At 42.9% G+C, this 17,540-nt stretch overlaps 1 non-coding gene across 1 annotated transcript; it reads right to left on the reverse strand.

Moving 5' to 3' along the window:
* Positions 1 to 2,621: 2,621 nt before the first annotated feature.
* On the reverse strand, positions 2,622 to 2,694 carry TRNAK-UUU. The gene has a single exon. It is a non-coding gene; the product is annotated as a tRNA-Lys (tRNA).
* Between the last annotated feature and the right edge of the window lie 14,846 nt (positions 2,695 to 17,540).

The raw sequence follows: 17,540 nt of genomic DNA on the forward strand, positions 1-17,540 counted from the left end.
CTGTGATGACTGCAAGCACTGGTGTGGACTCCTGGCTCCTTCCCCCTCACGGTTCATGGTGACTACATTATAGACATCCCAGCACTTAGGTGGTGCAGCCACGCAGTGCTCTGCTCTTATTCACCCCTCACATCCAAGCCGTCACCAAAACCTGCCGGTCTCAGCTCCGCAACATTGCCAAGATCCGCCCTTTCCTCTCCATCCAAACTGCTACCCTGTATGTTCAAGCTCTCATCCTATCCCGACTGGACTACTGCATCAGCCTCCTCTCCAATCTCCCATTCTTGTGTCTCTCCCCACTTCAATCCATACTTCATGCTGCTGCCGGGATTGTCTTTGTCCAGAAGCACTCTGGGCATGTTACTCCCCTCCTCAAAAATCTCCAGTGGTTACCAATCAATCTGCGCATCAGGCAGAAACTCCTCACCCTTGGCCTCAAGGCTGTCCATCACCTCGCCCCCTCCTACCTCACCTCCCTTCTCTCCTTCTACAGTCCACCCCGCACCCTCCGCTCCTCTGCCGCTGATCTCCTCACTGTGCCTCGTTCTCACCTGTCCCGCCATCGACCCCCGGCCCACATCATCCCCCTGGAATGCCCTCCCTCTGCCCATCCACCAAGCTAGCTCTCTTCCTCCCTTCAAGGCCCTACTGAGAGCTCACCTCCTCCAGGAGGCCTTCCCAGACTGAGCCCCTTCCTTCCTCTCCCCCTCGTCCCCCTCTCCATCCCCCCCATCTTACCTCCTTCCCTTCCCCACAGCACCTGTATATATGTATATATGTTTGTACATATTTATTACTCTATTTATTTTATTTGTGCATATCTATTCTATTTATTTTATTTTGTTAGTACATTTGCTTTTGTTCTCTGTCTCCCTCTTTTAGACTGCGAGCCCTACTGTTGGGTAGGGACTGTCTTTATATGTTTCCCACTTGTACTTCCCAAGCGCTTAGTACAGTGCTCTTCACACAGTAAGCACTCAGTAAATATGATTGATTGATTGATTATGGTGGTGTGGCACAAGTCCTAGATGGTTCAGCCATGTGCCATATTCTGGTTCTTAGCTTGTGGCAACCGCTCTCTTGTCATGTTGTCTTGTCTCTGGCCGGCTTCTCGCAGCTCAAAGCGATCACCTTTTACCTGCCTCTGCTTTGGGCATCACAGCAGTTCCTGGTTCACTGTTTCAGATGTCACAGCAGCTCCTGATTCGCCGTTTCAGGCGTTGTGGTGGATGTTGATTGCTCCAGGCCCATTACTGGGGAAAGCGAGGAGGGAAGGCTACCTTTCCCTCCGTGCCCATCCTGCGGACTGGTTTGCCGTGATATCTTCTCCAACAGATAAGCCTAGATCCTTCTTAAATTCCTTCTCTGATGATGTTGTTGTTAATGGGATCAAAAAACATACACTCTCAAAAATGGCTTTTGGCAGGATCACTACACAGAGCCCATGTCAAGGGTGACCCAATGCCCTCAAGCCCCAAGCCTCTGCTATTTCCCCAAAATAACTGCTTTGGGACTTTTACTGGAGCCAAGTTCTAGCCTACTCCAGTTTACTTCCAGCACCGGCCGGAAACCTACAAAGTAATAGAATAGAGTCAAATAATTTTAAATTCCTTCGGCTGAAGGACAATAAAGTCTTTTCAAATCAGATATATTTAGTCGTGAAGATGCATAGTTTTCACTAGGTTAGGATAAATGCACTAATTCTATTTTAAAGACTAAAATTCCCGCTCAGTAGTCTTGTAGATGATACTTTCCTAGGAGTGCGGCATTAAAAAAATGGCTGTATGTTAGCTAGGTAATTTTCTTTTGTAATTCAGCAGGGAAGAACATGTATAATGCATGAAAACAACCTTGCAAAGACAGATCTCAATTCTTCCTAAAGGAGTCTCTTAGTTCAGAGACTTCAGTTTCACCCCAGTGGCAAATGATATTTCAGTTTCTAAAGAATGAATTAGTGGGTCATGCAATTGAGAAGGAGCATGGCGCACTGGACAGAGTAATCCTTCCTATGCCAACTGTTTGCTGTGTGACCCCTTGTCTGCTGTATGGCCCTAGGCAAGTCACTTTACTTCTCTGTGCTTCAGTTACCTCATCTGTAAAATGGGGATTGAGACTGTGAGCCCCACATGGGACAGAGACTGTGTCCAACCTGATTTAGTTGTATCCACCCCAGTGGATACTGTACTAGCACTGTACTAAGGTACATTGCTTGACACATCATAAGTGCTTAACAAATACCATGATTGATTGATTGATGGGTCCATCAATCAACCAATAACATTTATTGATAGCTTACTGTGGGAAGAGCACTGTATTAAGTGCTTGGAAGAGGACAATACAACAAAGTTGGTAGATAGTTCTCTTCCCACAAGGAGCTTATAGTCTAGAGGAGGAGCTGACAGTCTAGGAAATGGTGATAATGAGTGTGATCTAGATGAAGCTGTTTGGTAATAATGATGAGAATAGTGGTGAAGAGGAGGAGAAAGAAGCATTTGTGTATATATGTACATATCTATAATTCTATTTATTTATATCAATGCCTGTTTAATAATAATAATGATGACATTGATTAAGCACCTACTATGTGCAAAGCACTGTTCTAAGCACTGAAAATTAGATCTCGCCCAAGCAGGGACTTGAACCCTGGATCCTCAGATTAAAAATCTGATGCTCTACCGACTGAGCTATCTGGGCCTTGTTTAGTGTTTACTTGTTTTGATGTATATATATCTGTAATTACATTTATATTGATGCTATTGATGGCTGTTTACTTGTTTTGATGTCCCGTCTAGACTGTACGCCCATTGTGTGCAGGGATTGTCTCTATTGCCGAATTGTATTTCCAAGTGCTTAGTACAGTGTTCTGCACACAGTAAGTGCCCAATAAATATGACTGACGGAATGAATGAATAAGACTATCTACTCTAGTTGGGGAAACATAACATTAACCTCCATTCAGGATTCTGGTGGTAATAGTATTTATTAAATGCCTAGTGTCATTTGAGTTTCCATTCTGCTTATGAGTCTTCATTCTAGACTGTAAGCCCACCGTGGGCAGGGATTGTCCCTGTGGCTGAATTGTACTTTCCAAGCACTTAGTACAGTGCTCTGCACACAGTAAGTGCTCAATAAATATGATTGAAGGAATGAAGAGAAAAAGCAGGAGGATGAGGAGGGAGAAGAAATTTACATCTCTGCCCCTGCTCTCTTTCCCTCCCTCCAGGCTCGTATCTCCTCCTGCCTTCAGGACATCTCCATCTGGATGTCTGCCCACCATCTAAAACTCAACATGTCCAAGACTGAACTCCTTATCTTCCCCCCCAAACCCTGCCCTCCCCCTGACTTTCCCATCACTGTTGATGGCACTACCATCCTTCCCATCTCACAAGCCCACAACCTAGTTATCGTCCCATATCCCTCCTACCATTCCTTTCCAAACTCCTTGAACGAGTTGTCTATACGCGCTGCCTAGAATTCCTCAACAACAACTATCTCCTCGACCCCCTCCAGTCTGGCTTCCGTCCCCTTCATTCCACGGAAACTACCCTCTCAAAGGTCACCAATGACCTCCTGCTTGCCAAATCCAACGGCTCATACTCTGTCCTAATCCTCCTCGACCTCTCAGCTGCCTTTGACACTGTGGACCACCCCCTTCATCTCAACACGCTATCTGACCTTGGCTTCACAGACTCCATCCTCTCCTGGTTCTCCTCTTATCTCTCCGGTCGTTCTTTCTCAGTCTCTTTTGCAGGCTCCTCCTCCCCCTCCCATCCTCTTACTGTGGGCGTTCCCCAAGGTTCAGTGCTTGGTCCCCTTCTGTTCTCAATCTACACTCACTCCCTTGGTGACCTCATTCACTCCCACGGCTTCAACTATCATCTCTACGCTGATGACACCCAGATCTACATCTCTGCCCCTGCTCTCTCCCCCTCCCTCCAGGCTCGCATCTCCTCCTGCCTTCAGGACATCTCCATCTGGATGTCCGCCCGCCACCTAAAGCTCAACATGTCGAAGACTGAGCTCCTTGTCTTCCCTCCCAAACCTTGTCCTCTCCCTGACTTTCCCATCTCTGTTGACGGCACTACCATCCTTCCCGTCTCACAAGCCCGCAACCTTGGTGTCATCCTCGACTCCGCTCTCTCATTCACCCCTCACATCCAAGCCGTCACCAAAACCTGCCGGTCTCAGCTCCGCAACATTGCCAAGATCCGCCCTTTCCTCTCCATCCCAACCGCTACCCTGCTCATTCAAGCTCACATCCTATGCCGTCTGGACTACTGCATCAGCCTTCTCTCTGATCTCCCATCCTTGTGTCTCTCTCCACTTCAATCCATACTTCATGCTGCTGCCCAGATTATCTTTGTCCAGAAACGCTCTGGGCATATTACTCCCCTCCTCAAAAACCTCCAATGGCTACCAATCAATCTGCGCATCAGGCAGAAACTCCTCACCCTGGGCTTCAAGGCTGTCCATCACCTCGCCCCCTCCTACCTCACCTCCCTTCTCTCCTTCTACAGCCCAGCCCGCACCCTCCGCTCCTCCACCACTAATCTCCTCACTGTACCTCGCTCTCGCCTGTCCCGCCATCGACCCCCGGCCCACGTCATCCCCCGGGCCTGGAATGCCCTCCCTCTGCCCCTCCGCCAAGCTAGCTCTCTTCCTCCCTTCAAGGCCCTGCTGAGGGCTCACCTCCTCCAGGAGGCATTCCCAGACTGAGCCCCTTCCTTCCTCTCCCCCTCGTCCCCCTCTCCATCCCATCTTACCTCCTTCCCTTCCCCAAAGCACCTGTATATATGTATATATGGTTGTACATATTTATTACTCTATTTATTTATTTATTTTACTTGTACATTTCTATCCTATTTATTTTATTTTGTTGGTATGTTTGGTTTTGTTCTCTGTCTCCCCCTTTTAGACTGTGAGCTCACTGTTGGGTAGGGACTGTCTCTATGTGTTGCCAATTTGTACTTCCCAAGCGCTTAGTACAGTGCTCTGCACATAGTAAGCGCTCAATAAATACGATTGATTGATTGATTGATTGATTGATCCAAACCGCTACCCTGCCGGTTCAATCTCTCATCCTATCCCGACTGGATTACTGCATCAGCCTCTTCTCTGATCTCCCATCCTCCTGTCTCTCCCCACTTCAATCTATACTTCACGCTGCTGCCTGGATTGTCTTTGTGCAGAAACGCTCTGGGCATATTACTCCCCTCCTCAACAATCTCCAGTGGCTACCAATCAACCTGTGCATCAGGCAGAAACTCCTCACCTTGGGCTTCAAGGTTGTCCATCACCTCGCCCCCTCCTACCTCACCTCCCTTCTCTCCTTCTACAGCCCAGCCCGCACCCTCCGCTCCTCTGCCACTAACCTCCTCACTGTGCCTCGTTCTTGCCTGTCCCGCCATCGACCCCCGGCCCACGTCCTCCCCGTGGCCTGGAATGTCCTCCCTCCGCACACCTGCCAAGCTAGCTCTCTTCTTCCCTTCAGAGCCCTACTGAGAGCTCACCTCCTCCAGGAGGCCTTCCCAGACTGAGCCCCCTCCTTCCTCTCCCCCTCCTCCTCCTCACCATCCCCCCGCCTTACCTCCTTCCCCTCCTCACAGCACCTGTATATATGTATATATGTTTGTACATATTGGTTACTGTATTCATTTATTTATTTTCCTTGTATATATTTATTCTATTTATTTTATTTTATTAATATATTTTGTTTTGTTGTCTGTCTCCCCCTTCTAGACTGTGAGCCCACTGTTGGGAAGGGACCATCTCAATATGTTGCCAACTTGTACTTCCCAAGCGCTTAGTACAGTGCTCTGCACACAGTAAGTGCTCAATAAATACGATTGAATGAATGAACGAATGAAAGAAGAGCTGACAGCCTCAACTCCTCTAGGGATCTGCCTTGTCATCGAACTTTAAAAGTACATTTTTTACAAGGAGAACGTCATGACTATCATGCTTTGAAGTAAGTTCTGACAATACGAGTGCATACATTTATAGATATTTGTTTATCAAGGGTGTTTGTGAATGATCAATATACCCATAGGTAATCTTGTAATGTCAGTATTGATTTCTAAAGATAATGAATTAAATTGCATTGACTATGCATATACCGGTAATTGCAAACACATTAACATGTCAAAGGACTCTCTTTAAATTGCACAAACCATGGGATTAAAGGTTTGTATGCAAGTAGGTCTTTTTGGCCACACTGATGTACCTGAAAAGGATTTTACAACCAACCACATTTTCTAATGGAAAAAATATTCTCTCGCTCTCTCTCTATAAGGAGTTTATAAAGTATTTTTGCATCTTGCAACTTTAATAACTCTTGCTGTATGTACAATATATACAAATTTAAAATAGTACTTAATTCATTATGTTTTACTGGTTATCAATGACTTCAATTAATCTAACCACAGGACACAATTAACTTTCCTACTTTCACCATATTCCTAAATCAAGGGACATTAATATTCAGGTAAATTATTCCAACAGTGCTGTGAAAAAATAATGAACTGTGCTTTTAACTAGGACTTAAGTTTCTTTTTCTGAATGTGTGTTAAGTTATGGAAGTTTTAAGTTGCCCGAAGATGGATGAGCACTCTCCAGAAATATGGCAGAGTTATGGTTTAACAACCGGAGTGAAATCATATTGTCATTTCATTGTTTTTTCAGGAGTGTAGAGTTTCTTGAATTAACAGATACCGCTTTCTTATGGGAGTCTGTTATTGCTTTATAGAGATGGTAATACAGTGTAGTTTCTGACTAATGTAAGTTAATGACTCACAGCTGAGAAATGAATGCTCTATAAACCAAATCTTATAAGCATACCTACTCATATTACTCTAAAAATTAACTGCATCATACTCCAACAAATTGATTCATTTACTCTGAAACTGTTGATTTGGTTTAAGCCTTGGATAAGTAGTTTGTAAATAAAGGCCAGGAGAGTTCACTGGTATGTATAATAGCATCTAATGAATATTTCTATAATGGCATGGTAGCAGCAGTGTGGCCTAATCAAAAAAGAGCACAGGTCTGGGCGTCAGAGGACCTGAGTTCTAATCCCAACTCCGCCAATTGCTTACTGTGTCAGTCGGTCAGTCGTATTTATTAAGTGCTAACTGTGTGCAGAGCACTGTACTAAGCAATTGGGAGAGGACAATACGACAATATAGCAAACACATCCCCTTCCCACAATGAGCTGTGTGACATTGGACGAGTCACTTGACTCTTCCATTTCACTTTCCTTATCCTTAAAATGGGCATTAAATACCAGTTCTCCCTCCTACTTAGACCAAGAGCCTTATGTGGGACGAGCACTCTGTCCAACCTGATATACCAGCTTGGCATAGGGGATAGAGCATGGCCCTGGGAGTCAGAAGGTCATGGGTTCTAATCCCGCTCTGCCACTTGCCTGCTGTGTGACCCTGGGCAAGTCAGTTCACTTCTCTATGTCTCGGTTCCCTCATCTGTAAAATGCGGTGTGAGACTGTGAGCCCCACATGGGACAGGGACTGTGTCCAGCCCAATTTGCTTGTATCCACCCCAGCGATTAGTACAGTGCTTAGCACATAGTAAACACTGAACAAATACCACAATTATTATTATTATTATACCTACCCAAGTGCTTAAAATAATGCTTGACACATAGTAAGTACTCAACAAATACCATAATTGTAGACTGATAATAATGGTAGTATACATATGTTTGTAGATGTTATCTTCTGAGCCAGTCTATAAAATGGGTTGTTTACTCTCTTCTACTAAAAGTCAGTCTGGCCTCCAATGCCACATTTTAAAGTCACCAAGTCCAAGGGACTATAGTTCATTTGGTTCCGTGGTGTTTCTTGAGTTTTTTTTTAAGGAGTGTGATCCTTCGAGATGATAATAACAATAATAATAATGACATTTATTAAGCACTTACTATGTGCAAAGCAATGTTCTAATCAATCAATCAATCATATTTATTGAGCGCTTACTATGTGCAGAGCACTGTACTAAGCACTTGGGAAGTACAAATTGGGAACATATAGAGACAGTCCCTACCCAACATTGGGCTCACAGTCTAAAAGGGGGAGACAGAGAAAAAAAACCAAACATACTAACAAAATAAAATAAATAGAATAGATATGTACAAGTAAAATAAATAAATAAATAAATAGAGTAATAAATATGTACAAACATATATACATATATACAGGTGCTGTGGGGAGCACCCTCTAAGTGCTGGGGAGGTTACAAGGTGATCAGGTTGTCCCAAGGGGGGCTCACAGTCTTAATCCCCCTTTTACAGATGAGGTAACTGAGGCCCAGAGAAGCTAAGTGACTTGCCCAAAGTCACACAGCTGACAATTGGCGGAGCCAGGATTTGAACCCCTGACCTCTGACTCCAAAGTCCATGTCTTTCCACTGAGCCATGCTGCTTCTGATTAAGTAGAAGTTTGTGGGGTGACCACACCAAATCTCTGCAAAGTTTTAACTATGAAGTCAGTGGTCTTCCCAAGCAGGGAGGTGGAGATTTGAGCTGAAAGTCAAGTGATGTGATACAGACCATCGCAGCTCCTGTGCCAAGAGGTCTCTTCATTCCGCTTTCCATAGTCTCTCTGCCTGCAGCCTGAGCAGGGCAACGCAACATGAAGGTTGCCATCTTTGAGGTGCGCCAGGACCTCAGAAGAAGTATGTCACTCCTGAGATAAGATGGAACTGGAGAAACAGGGGATGGGGGCAGGCAGATCGTGGAGAAAAGAATTAAAGTAGTCATTTTGTTTTTGTATTCATTCATTATCCTGAAGGTCTTCTGACTCGGCCCCAGTTGGGCAACAAGTCTGGGTTATTTGTGAGAGAGAATGGACAAATCAATCAATCAATCAATCAATCGTATTTATTGAGCACTTACTGTGTGCAAAGCACTGTACTAAGCGCTTGGGAAGTACAAGTTGGCAACGTATAGAGACGGTTTCTACCCAACAGTGGGTTCACAGTCTAGAAGGGGGAGACAGAGAACAAAACCAAACATATTAACAAAATAAAATAAATAGAATAGATATGTACAAGTAAAATAAATAAATAAATAGAGTAATAAATATGTACCATCATATATACATGTATACAGGTGCTGTGGGGAAGGGAAGGAGGCCAGACGGGGGGATGGAGAGGGGGATGAGGGGGAGAGGAAATATTCCATAATAATAATAATGATGATGATGATGATGATGATGATGATGATGATAATAGTATTTTTAAGTGCTTACTGTGTGCTAAACATTGAGGTAGATAGAGAAGCAGCGTGGCTCAGTGGAAGGAGCCCGGGCTTGGGAATCAGAGGTCATAGGTTATAATCCTGGCTCCGCCGTTTGTCAGCTGTGTGACCTTGGGCAAGTCACTTAACGTCTCTGGGCCTCATTTACCTCATCTGTAAAATGCGAATGAAGACTGTGAGCCCTACCTGGAAATACCTGATTACCTTGTATCTACCCCAGTGCTTAGAACAGTGCTTGGCACCTAGTAAGTGCTTAACAAATACCAACATTATTATTACAAGGTCATCAGGTTGGATGCAGTCCCTGTCTCATGCTGGGCCCAGAGTCTTAATCCCCATTTTACAAATGAGGTAACTGAGGCATAGGGAAGGAAAGTGACTTGCCCAAGGTCACACAGCGAACACGTGGTGGAGCTAGGATTGGAACCCAGGTCCTTCTAGCTCCCAGGTGCTCTATTCACTAGGTCTGACTGCTTCAGCTTCTCAAAGAAATGGCCTTTCTCCTATTTCCAGTCATTTGGTAATTAATTGGAAGCCCCCTGCCTTGGACTCTTTCATCTCTCTCAGAAGCATGAGTCAGTCAAATGTTAGTATTGTCTCGACAAAGGAGAAGGTGGCTGCAAATTGTAATGTCCTATTTAAACACTATGCATCAAAATTGTCCTTTTTTTCTAGTTCTGTTCATTGTTGTGACCATCTACTCTTGTCCCTTACCTTAAGGCTTCTCCAGTTGAAGTTGTTGCTTATTTTAGCACTTGATATCAATACCCCACCACACTTAAGTACAAATCTTTGATATGTTTTATTGTCTCTCTCCCCTTTTAGACAAGCTCCTTGTTTTTTGATTGCTTCTTGCTTCTCTTTCACTACATTGCAGCTAGCAACCACTCCCACACCAACTCTTCAGGATACTTAAGATATACTCTCCTCGGTATAGCTGGAGGTGTTAAGTACAAATATTTCATTGTCTAAGGCTCCTTCCCACGAGCTGCAAGGTTTTTAGTACCCCCACATCCCCAGCCATACAGAGAGACACCACCACCGGTAGGTCACTTCCCCAGTACAATCCTCCCCAGTGCTTAGAACAGTGCTTGGCACATAGTAAGCACTTGACAAATACCAAAATTATTATTATTATTAAGTAAAAAGACTTCAATATAAATAAATAAAATTACAGATATATAAGTGCTGTGAGGTGGGGAAAGGGAGGAAGAGCAAAGGGAGCAAGTCAGGATGATGGGGAAGGGATTTGGTTTATCATTGAGAAGGAACCTTGCATGTATTAATTCTCTCAGACTTTATGGCAGTTATTTTGGGGGTTTTTTGTTTATTTTTAAGAACTTCTGAAATGTAAATAAAGGTGTCGCCGTTCACATTAACATGAGTCAGAGTTGTGGGAGAGTCAGGAAGGTCAGTAATCATTGAAATTGCATTGCCTCCACTGGCTGGCAGTGGGGGTGGGGTTAGTTCAGAAGCACAATTATACTGGTGGGGAGAGGAGTGGAGAGGACTATTTACATCCTAGAAGTTCTCAAAAGAACCCTCCAAATAACTTCCAAAATGTTTGAGAGAATTAATTTATACAATGTTCCTTCTCAACGGTAAACCAAATTGCCAAATGACCTACCAGTGCCTACGTCTCTGTATGGCTGGGGTTGTTAGAATGCTAAGAATCTTGCAGTTGGTAGGAAGAAGTCTTGGACAATGAAACACTTGGATCCAATACCACTGGCCGAACTGAGGAGAATATATCATAAGTATTTCATTCATTCATTCATTCATTCAGTTGTATTTATTGATTGCTTACTGGGTTCAGAGCACTGCACTAAGTGCTTGGGAAAGTACAATACTGTAATCAAGAGAGACAATCCCTGCCCACAATGAGCTCACAGTCTAGAGGAGGGGAGACAGACATCAATACATCCACCCCAGCGCTTAGAACAGTGCTTGGCACATAGGAAGCACTTAACAAATACCAAAATTATCATCATCATCATCATCAATCATATTTATTGAGCGCTTACTATGTGCAGAGCACTGTACTAAGCACTTGGGAAGTACAAATTGGCAACATATAGAGACAGTCCCTACCAAACATACTAACAAAATAAAATAAATAGAATAGATATGTACAAATAAAATAAATAAATAAATAGAGTAAAAAATATGTACAAACATATATACATATATACAGGTGCTGTGGGGAAGGGAAGGAGGTAAGATGGGGGGGGATGGAGAGGGGGACGAGGGGAAGAGGAAGGAAGGGGCTCAGTCCTGGAAGGCCTCCTGGAGGAGGTGAGCTCTCAGCAGGGCCTTGAAGGGAGGAAGAGAGCTAGCTTGGCGGATGGTCAGAGGGAGGGAGGGAGGGAGGGATTATTATTATTATTAAGTAAAAAGACTTCAATATAAATAAATAAAATCACAGCTATATAAGTGCTGTGAGGTGGGGAGAGGGAGGAAGAGCAAAGGGAGCAAATCAGGATGACGGGGAAGGGAGTGGGTGATGAGGAAAGTGGGGGGTTAATCTGGGAAGGCCTCTTGGAGGAGATGTGGCTTCAGTAAGGCTTTGAAGGCAGGGAGAGTATTTGTTGGATTTGAGGAGGGAGAGCGTTCCAGGCCAGAGGTAGGATGTGGGCCAGAGGTCAGGGGTGAGTATTTGGTGGGTTGGGGTGGGCATGAGATTACTACCTGGGATAGTTTGAGAGCAAAGCATGGACCAATCATTTAACTTCTTTGTGCCTCAGCTTCCCTGCCCACTGTGAGTGAGCCCCATGTGGGACATGGACTGTGTCCAACCTAATTAGCTTATATCTATTCCAGGGCTTAGTACAGTGTCTGGCACATAGCACTTAACAGAAATGATTAAAAAAACAAACCTAACACTTCCACACACTTTCTCCATCCACCCCACCTTCAATTCTGTCCAGTTGCCAGTTGAAAGGTTTAGAGCCACTCAGATAAGCAGCACGGCCTAGTGGAAAGAGCACAGGCGAGGAAGTCAGAAGGTCATGGGTTCTAATCCCAGTTCCACCACTTGCCTGCTGTATCATCGTGGGCGAGTCACTTAACTTTTCTATGCCTCAGTTCCTTCATCTGTAAAATGGGGGCTAAGATTGTGAGCCACACTTGGGACAGAGACTGTAGCCAACCCAATTATTTTGTATCTACCCCAGTGCTTAGAGCAGTGTCTGGTACATAGTAAGTGCTAAACAAATGCCACAAGTATTATTATTATTATAAACAAATCAATGCTTGTCCCACCCATGCCCCCTCCATGCACTGTTTCTTCACCTCCATCTTGCTTTCAAAGTGAAATCTTGAGAATAAAAAATGAAAATTAAAATAAAGAAAATTTACATGAAGGACTACTTGAATTACCTTCTTTGTCTGCCTGCCCCCCATCTCCATGACTCATCCAGGACTCCTGGTGGTGCCGGAGTCAGGGACCAAAAGGGCACGTGTGGATTGCATCATGACTGGGGGAGTTGGAGGGGAGAATTTAATTGCTTCCATGGTTTCAACTACAACCTCTATGCGGTTGATTTCCAGATCTTCATCTCCAGCCCCACATCTTCTGTGCAATGTCAAATTTCCTCGTGCCATCAGGATGCCTCTGGTTGTATGTTCTCCCTGACACCTCAAGCTTAACAAGTACAAAATAGAACTCCAAATCTTCTCACCCAAATCCTGTCCTTCCCCTGACTTTCCCATTACTGTAGACAGCACCACCATCCTCCTTTCTCACATGCCCATAACCTTGGCATTATCCTCACTGTGCCTCGTTCTCGCCTGTCCCCCCATCGAGCTCTGGCCCACGTCCTACCTCTGGCCTTGAATGCCCTTCCTTCTTACATCAGCCAAACTAACTGTCTTCCCCTCTTAAAAACCCTACTGAGAGCTCACATCCTCCAGGAGGCCTCCCCAGACTAAGCCCCCCTTTCCTCTGCTCCACCTTCTCTCCCCATCGCCCCTATTCCCTCCCTCTGCTCTACCCACTTTTCTGTCCCACAACACTTGTGTCTATTTATACATATTTATTACTCTTTATTTTATTAATTATGTGTACATATCTATAATTCTATTTATCTATTTTTGATGCTATTGATGCCTGTCTACTTGTTTTGTTTTATTGTCTGTCTCCCCCTTCTAGACTGTGAGCACGTTGTTGGGTAGGGATTGTCTGTATCTGTTGCCAAATTGTACTTTCCAAGCGCTTAGTACGGTGCTCTGCACAGTCAGCAATCAATAAGTATAATTGAATGAATGACTGAATCCTCCACTCATTTCTCTAATTCAACGCACATATTCAACCTGGCACCAAATCCTGTCAGTTCAACCTTTGCCACATCACTAAAATCTGCCCTTTGCTCTCCATTCCAACTGCTACCATGTTAATCCAAGCACTTATCCTCTCCCGCCTTGATAACTGCATCAATCTCCTTGCTGACTTCCCTGGTTTCCTGTCTCTCCTGACTCCAGTTCATACTAGTCCGCTGCTGCCCGGATCATTTTTCTAGTTCCCTGATTTGTCTTTAGGATAGTGGGCACATATATCTGATCAGACAATGTAACAGGACTAGACTCTCCACTGAGTCTGCTTTGAATTATATGGAGTTTAGGAGGGATAGTGGGGAGCTATTGGGAGGGGGTTTGGCACGAAAAGAGATTTTGGCAACACTGCCCTACTTCTGGCACTGTGTTTTGTCTTTCTACCTAGATACTATTTTCCCAATTGTTCATTTTTGTGGTTCTTTAGTCTTTGTCCAGTTATCCCTTAGCCAGGACAGTTACGGAATCCAAAAGAAAACTCTGAAATAATTCCTTCATAGTTTCTTTTTTACTGCACTTCTCTTTATGTTCCTAGGATAATGTGCAAGGGAGAAAATGTATTAGAAAATCACTATGGGATACTTTCAGTAGGCTCCAGGTACAACTAATCATTGTTTGTGGTTTGGATTTTCTGCTTCATTTCTGGGTCTGTACTTTGTTACTATTTAGTGCTGTTGAGTGGTTTCCGATTCACAGCGACTCCATGGATATACTTTATCCAGAGCATCCTGTCCTCTGCCATAATCCACAATGTTTCTAACTGTTCTGTTGGCATTGCTATGGTCTCTCTCCATCTATATGCTGATCTGCCCCTTCCTCATTTTCTCTGGACTTTTCCTAGCATTAGTGTCTTATCTAGAAACCTAGTCCTCCTGATTATGTGTCCAAAATATGCTATTCTAAGTTATTTGGCCTTCCAAAGGCCACTTTTGCTTGATTTGTTCTAAAATCCATTTGCTTGTTTTTCGGGCAGTCCATGGTATTCACAAAAGCCTTCTCCAACACCACATTTCAAAAGAATAGATGTACTTTCTATCCTGTTTTTTATTGTCCAGCTTTCGGATCCACCCATTGTCACTGGAAACACCACAGAATGGACAATTTGTGTTTTTGTGGCAATTGTTACATGAGCACATTTCACATACTTTAATTCTACAAAGAAAATGATGAGTTAAAGAGGGCCACAAGTTCCTTATTTGTCTCAAGGAAAGAGCGTATCTCTATTAGCCTATTTTTAAAGCCTTTCTCTGGAAGTCACATGCCAAAGGAAGGTAAGAACAACACTCCATCTGTTTAGCATTAGAAGGCAGTGATCTTCTCAACATTTTCATTCTTTGGGCCAGTCAATCCACAGTTGACATCCCTGATCTCCAGGCTGATTTACTCTTATTTCCCATCGGCCGGTTCCCTAGTAATTTCCCTTCCCTGCTCCTCTAGCCATATCCTCCGTCCTCCACAAAGATTGCTGATACGTTAAAGGAAGCTTGTGTTCTGGTAAATTGCTTTAATGAGAAACTGGAAGCCCTACAAATTACACTTTCAGCTACAATATTTGAATTTTAATATTAGTGCTTAAGAAGAAAATGCATGATGACTTAACATAGGGAACTGGTGTGGCAGAAGTCTTCAAGTTCCATTGTGTGTGTGCTCATCAGGAGATAATAACCTGCTTTTATGACCAATCTGATTATAGCTTTTCCTCTCAGCTATTTTACAAAATCCATCAGGACTTTGCCTTTTGGGTTAATTTTCAGGTGAGGAGGATGACTATCGATTTGATTAAAATGGTTCTCTAATTGGGCAAGTCAGAAAAATGATAGTCTTTGAAGATAGCAGCATCATTTAAACTTTCAAAATCTTAGCATGACCCATTTTTGTGTATGTATTGGTGGTTGAAGAAAGATGACCATCTATGTGCTTTTTCTTATGCCTAAGCATATTTGCAGTATGTTTGTATTATCCAATGATGTGTCAGTTTCAATGTTTCCTTGCTAGCGGTCTAATAAAACCACAGCAGTCTCCCACCTACTCTCTGATATAAATCAATTTCATTCTTTCTTTCAACTCCATTGAGGTATATTACCTTCTTTTATAACCACTTCACAGACAGGGTAAAAAAACAGTTTAAGAAAGTTAAGGGCCTGACAGTTTACAAATGCCAAGGAATTCAGCATTACAGCTGACAGTTTGTCTCTAACTCATTCTGTTGTGCCTACATATTGCGGCTCATGCATATGATATATAAGATTACCCTCCGTTCTGAGACTTTGGCTCTGACAGAACAACAGCATGAGTTAAAGACACGATGTAAGCCATTAACTCTGCATTTCCTTGATTTCAAGGTTTTCTATTAGAATACTAATGTTATCCCAATGTAGCTTAAGCTCTGGGGATGGCCTTATATTATTTTAACCAAAAGGTAAAGGAAACCAGAAAAGGAAAGAGGCTATCAAAATCTATAAAAATTATAATGTGGCAATTGTAATAAGTAACCACATAGAGTCAAGTTTGTGGGTGATTAGATTTTTTTTCGAGTGTGTAATGGCAGTTTTATTCAGGAATGGAAGTCTGCCCTTTAAGGACTTCCAGATGATTTCAGCTTAAGTGGATTAGATATTGTCTACTCTGACCACCTCCTAGGAAGTGGTGTCAGAATACGAGGGGGAAAAGATATCATTTTCTTTGCAAGCATTTGTATTTCCCCAAAGTTGTATTTTTTCCAAAGTAGAATGTGGTTTTCTGGAAATATATTTTCTGCTGCAATGGATTGTCATTGATTCAAATGAGTGGGTGAATTTTGTTTTTCCCACTGATCAGAGTAGTTTCCCACCGCTGCTTCACCAACCCATTTCCGTCCGTTTCTTTAAAGCTCTTTAAAAAGCACACCTCCTCCTGGGAGCCTTTTCTGACTCACTTTTACTCTACTTCTTTAGCCACTTTAGTACATACCTATTCGCTCACGTTTTATTTGTCATTCATTTGCTATTGATTAATTATTTACCTGTGTTTATTATTCACATGACTTTCATTTTTCTTGAACTCACTGACTAATGACAATAGCAGAAGGTCATTTCTCTATTAGGTAGCAGTAAAATTTTGAAGCTAGTCAAAAATAGTGAGAGAGAAGGGTGGCTATTTAGACCATTTATTTATGTCTGCTTCTGTTCATTCCTCTCACACTCTTAAATAATGAAATTTTCCTCTGTGACAATTTCACTTCTAACAGGAGGAGATCAGGAAAATATTTGTTTGATTCAGACCTCCCAACCCGAAGACACATCCAAACGGGGAGTATGTCAGGGACTAAAGGTGGAGGATACATGGTCAATTCCCTAAGAAGGACTGTATATATTGCAGATAGCAGTACCTCTTCAGTGAGTTGGATTACTTTTCTCATTAGGAAAAAAAAGTGCTTGTATTTGGAGTGTGACTGTTAAAATTACTCAGTAGTCCATTGTTTCAGTTATCTTTAATTGTTTTTAAACTGTCTTTATTTAAAATTTACTGTTCTTTCATTTTAGAACGGTATTGTTCATGTTGTCTTTTGTGTATCTGAATTACCAATTCTGTCCTATGGATTCCTATGTAGAAAATGAATATTTTTAACACTAATTATTAGTACCTTTAATTCTAGTTATAATCGATCAGTAAATCAGTGATATTTATTGTGAACTTACCGTGCAGAGCATGGAATGAAGCACTTGGGAGAGTACAGTCCAATAGACTTGGTAGACATGATCCTTGCCCTTAAAGAGCTTTCAATCTACCGATCAATCATATTTATTGAGCACTTACTATATACAGAACACTGTACCAAGCACTTGGGAAAGTACAAACAACAATATAATTGACACATTCCCTGCTCATAGTGAACTTACCAGAGGGGGAGACAAATTAATATAAATAAATGAATTTCGTATTTGTGCATAAGTGCCATGTGGCT

The sequence above is a fragment of the Tachyglossus aculeatus genome, chromosome 2 (genome assembly GCF_015852505.1).
Source record: "Tachyglossus aculeatus isolate mTacAcu1 chromosome 2, mTacAcu1.pri, whole genome shotgun sequence".
Classification (NCBI taxonomy): Eukaryota; Metazoa; Chordata; class Mammalia; order Monotremata; family Tachyglossidae; genus Tachyglossus; species Tachyglossus aculeatus.